General features: G+C 41.2%; 1 non-coding gene across 1 annotated transcript; it reads left to right on the plus strand.

Moving 5' to 3' along the window:
• The first annotated feature begins 4,189 nt into the window (after window positions 1-4,189).
• Window positions 4,190-4,296, plus strand: LOC141681156 (small nucleolar RNA R71). Its single transcript, XR_012558598.1, has one exon. It is a non-coding gene; the product is annotated as a small nucleolar RNA R71 (small nucleolar RNA).
• Window positions 4,297-4,812: the final 516 nt, after the last annotated feature.

Consider the following 4,812-nt stretch of genomic DNA (forward strand, 5'->3'; position numbering starts at 1 on the left):
GTAAAACGGTTAGAGTTACCTACGAATCATGCATACACATACATGAACCTATGCTAGCATGGCAAGTTCTAAACCTCTATATTCACTGTCGCTTCAATAGAGATTAACACACTATCTTATATGTTAGCTACGCACATAAGACGAATAAGCACAACCAATACTAGGATATCATACAATCACCACACACCAAGATATCGAAACAATTAATTATTGAAATCCATAAGTAAATCCGCTAGAATTCCATGACAACGATTAGCCCATAATCGAACTCATCATCACCATGGGTTCCAATGAAAGCATGGTATAAACAAGGTCTTAATAAACTAAATAATAATCAAAGTACGAATAAACGAGATCTAGGTTCAACAAGAACGAAAACGAGCATCCAAAGTTACAACTAATTCAAAGAATCACAAGTTGAAAACAAGATCTTCTTTTTCGGAGTTGTTCTGTACTTCTAGGTCTTCTCCTTGGTATCCCCTTCGCTTCTTGCGTAAAACACAATCTTCTTCTTCTTAATTCCCCCTCTGAAAACGTCTCAAATCTACTTATATAATAGTCCCATAAAACTCAGATTACATAGAAGTTGGAAGTCAAACAGAAGTAGAAGTCTAAAATAATTCAGCAAAATTCCCGACCCTGCGCGGCCGCTCAGCATAGCTGCGTGGGCGCGCAGGCCTCTACTGGAAAAAATCCAAGTTTGCTCCGTTTCTTCGCCGTAATCTTCCCGTTCCATTCCTCTCGCAATGGTGAACACATGCCGAGGCTTATTCTTGATGATTCCTCCCCCGAAATGCAACTAATACCCTGAAATGCATGAACACTAGAAAAACGCATCAAATACACAAAATACTTGATTTCAAGACACCAATTTAAGCCATTTTAAGACGTTCTAAGTGGTATAAAATGCCACTTATCACACCCCCAAACTTAAATCGATGCTTGCCCTCAAGCGTCACAGACTCAAAAACAAATAAAAATATGAATGAATACAATCTATATGAAAATGCAGCGATCCCCCTTACTACAATTAATCAACCAAATTGCCACATCTCAACGAATGCAGTTAGACAACTAAAGATCAATAAACTCATGCAAACGGACATACAGCCAGAAACGTGGTGTGTGCAAATGCTTAACAGATATGCTTCGGAACTAGACCAATTACTATGACTAGACTATCCTCAAGGCAATCCTACGATTATACAAAGAATAAAAATGCCAGGCACAAAGTGATATACAACACTACAAGAACTCTGGAGCTTACTTCAGAATCGTGCTTTTTATTTACAACTCAAATGCTTTTTTGACCATGCAATGAGTGAGGTCCACAAAAGACTTATACAATGATATCCATGTAACGAGCGTTAGGTTAGCGGATCCCAGACTCTAAAAGCCTTAGGTCGCTAGGCACATAGTCCCCTAAGAACTTAATAACTCGAATACCAAAGAGCCCACTCTTGATCAATTATGCCAAATTTTATTTTTTTTTATTTTTATTTTATTTTTTTTTATTTTTAATTTCTGAGCAAGTGCGTTTCGCTCCATCTTACTCAACCCTAGACTACTCGCAACATACGCGAGCAGGCTACTAGCCATTTGACGCCTAGCCACAACTAGCAACAACTTCCATATTTTTTTCTCCAAAATTTTTCTTTTTCATGTCTTTATCACTAAGAACCTATAATCGAATTCTAAGCATAATCAGTAGATTGACCTTGAAAACAACCAAATCATAACACAATCTAGCCCTTTCGCATTCTCTAAGACTTAGTGGACTTACAATTGTTTCTAGCATACATATCAACCTACACAACTTAATATCACTTTAATGCTATCACTACACTCGCATCAATATCACAATTCAGTCGATAAATCATTGCAAAAGGGATCATGGTAAATGCATGAGCTACATGACATTCATAAAAAAAAACTATATGGCATAAATTATGCAACTATATGAACTAAACTATCATGAATATGCAACTAAATGACACACACACAATATTCCTTAACTACCACCCCCATACTTAAAATTTTCAATGTCCTCATTGAAGGCAATAATAAGGATTTCAGGCATACCTAATTAGCAGGAGATTCACCCTCGTCGGGTGGAGGATCAGGTGGCCAATCAACCTCGCCATCAGTGTCTCGAACAACAGTACCGAAAGCATGTGTCAAATCTGCAGCAAAATGACGGTGAATATCGTGCATGGCCTCCATACGCCTAGTTACTCGCCTGTACTGCTCATCACCAACACCAGTCCTATCAACTATCTGCTGCACATGAGAAGAACCCTCTATAGGCACTGGAGGATCCGTTCGGCTACCCTCTACATCATCAAAGATATATCCCAACCCCTTGTCAGGGGGTGCACCTAACAATGAATAACTCAAGTAATCTGGTAGTGGGTTGAGCTCAAGTGTGGGAGCATCTTCAATAGACGGCTCGAGACGCTCCTGAGAAATTTTTAGCTCTGCTAACCCAAGAGAATCGAATGGCACATCCAACTTCCTCTTCCACAGAGGTGCATTCAAAACCTGAATTTGCTCTACTTTAAAGCACTCCTCTTTAGCTGTGGGTAATTTTATTTCCTTGAACACATTGAAAGTGACCTTCTGATCATGAACCTTCATCGTAAGCTCTCCTTTTTGCACATCGATCATAGTTCGGCCTGTAGCCAAGAATGGTCTTCCCAAGATAATGGGAATCTTCTTATCTTCCTCAAAATCAAGAATTACAAAGTCAGCAGGGAAGAAGAGTTTATCCACCTTGACCAAGACATCCTCCACTATACCTCGTGGATAAGCGATGGAACGGTCAGCTAGTTGCAATGACATGTATGTTGGTTTCGGCTCAGGCAGACCAAGCTTCTTGAAGATAGATAAGGGCATCAGATTGATGCTAGCTCCTAAATCACATAAACACTTGTCGAACGACAAGTTTCCGATGGTGCAAGGAATAGTGAAGCTTCCAGGATCTTTAAGCTTCGGAGGCAACTTCTGTTGCAGCACAGCACTGCATTCCTCCGTTAGAGCAACGGTCTCTAAGTCATCGAGCTTCACTTTCCGAGAGAGAATACCTTTCATAAACCTCGCATAGCTAGGCATCTGTTCAAGAGTTTCAGCGAAAGGTATGTTGATATGAAGTTTCTTGAACACCTCCGGAAACTTCTCAAACTGCTTATCCAGCTTTTTCTTCTGCAGCCTTTTAGGAAAAGGAGGTGGAGGATAGATCTGTTTCTCCCCTATATTACCCTCAGGAGGAGTGTGTTCCACAGTAGTCTTCCTTGGTTCCACCTCTACTTCCTTCTGCACATCTTCTTCAGCCACAACTGCATTTTCTGAATCTTGAGATTTTTCAGGCTCTTCATCTTGCTGAATTTGGGGGCTTGCGACCTTTCCAGACCTTAAGGTGATGGCGTTCACATGTTCCTCAACTTCCCTCTTTCCTGGATTGGCTTCTGTATCACTAGGAAGCGTTCCTGGTGGTCGATTCAATAAGGCATTAGCAATTTGCCCTATTTGGTTCTCCAGAGTCTTGATAGAAACAACTTGGCTTTGGCATATAAGAGCCTGGTTTTTGCACATAAGCCTCAACTCCTCTAATTCAGATTTTTCATTCGAAGATAGACCTGCATCATGAGTTTGTTGTTGAAGTTGGAGTTGTTGCTGAAAACCAAGAGAGTTGAACAGCTTATTTCCAAACGGCTGGAACGGCTGTTGCATCACATTCTGATTGTTGCTCCAGCTGAAGTTAGGATGATTCCAGTTGTCAGGATGATAAGTGTCTGGAACTGGTTGTTGCGATCTCTGAAAGTTGCTCACAAACTGAGCTGAGTTGCTAGATATAGCGCATTGCTCTGTCGCATGCGGACCTGCACACAGCTCACAAACACTAATTATCTGCTTAACACCATAGTTAGCCAGAGAATCGATCTTCATAGACAACGCCTTTAGTTGAGCAGTGATAGTTGTAGCTGTATCCACTTCAAGAACTCCTGCTACCTTGCCCTGTGGATATCTCTGGGTTGGATACTGATATTTATTAGCAGCCATCAGTTCAATTAGATCATAAGCTTCCTCATAGCTCTTTGCACATATTGCTCCGCCTGATGCTGCATCAAGCATGGGTCTGGACTGTGCTCCCAACCCATTGTAAAAATAAGTGATGATCATCCAATCAGGAATTCCATGATGAGGACACTTCCTAAGCATCTCCTTGTAGCGCTCCCAAGCTTCACCTAGCGATTCTCCCGTTTGCTGCGCAAATTGAGTAATAGCATTCCTCATTGCAGCTGTCTTCGCCATAGGGAAGAATTTAGTAAGAAAATTCTGAGCAAGATCTTCCCAAGTAGTAATCGAACCAGCTGGTAGAGAGTGTAACCAGCTATTAGCCTTGTCCCTCAAAGAGAATGGGAATAGTCTCAGCTTCACAGCATCTGCGGAAACACCGTTGAACTTGAAGGTGTCGCATATTTCAATGAAATCCCTAATATGTGTATTGGGATCTTCCGTTGGAGAACCCCCAAACTGGACTGAAGTCTGTACCCATTGAATTATGCCAGGCTTGATCTCAAAGGTATTAGCTGTGATAGCTGGTCGGACAATGCTAGATTGAATGTCATTGATTTTGGGTTGAGAAAAATCCATCAAGGCTTTCGTTCGTGCTGCTGGATCTCCCATTGTAATGAGTACCTGAAACACAAACAAATAAACCGTGAAAGTAAAAGAATCCGAGTCAGTGAACTTTAACGACCACTGATGATAAGCACATAATCTAAAAATTAACACCGAGTCCCCGGCAGCGGC

Source organism: Apium graveolens, chromosome 8, assembly GCF_009905375.1.
Source record: "Apium graveolens cultivar Ventura chromosome 8, ASM990537v1, whole genome shotgun sequence".
Lineage (NCBI taxonomy): Eukaryota > Viridiplantae > Streptophyta > Magnoliopsida > Apiales > Apiaceae > Apium > Apium graveolens.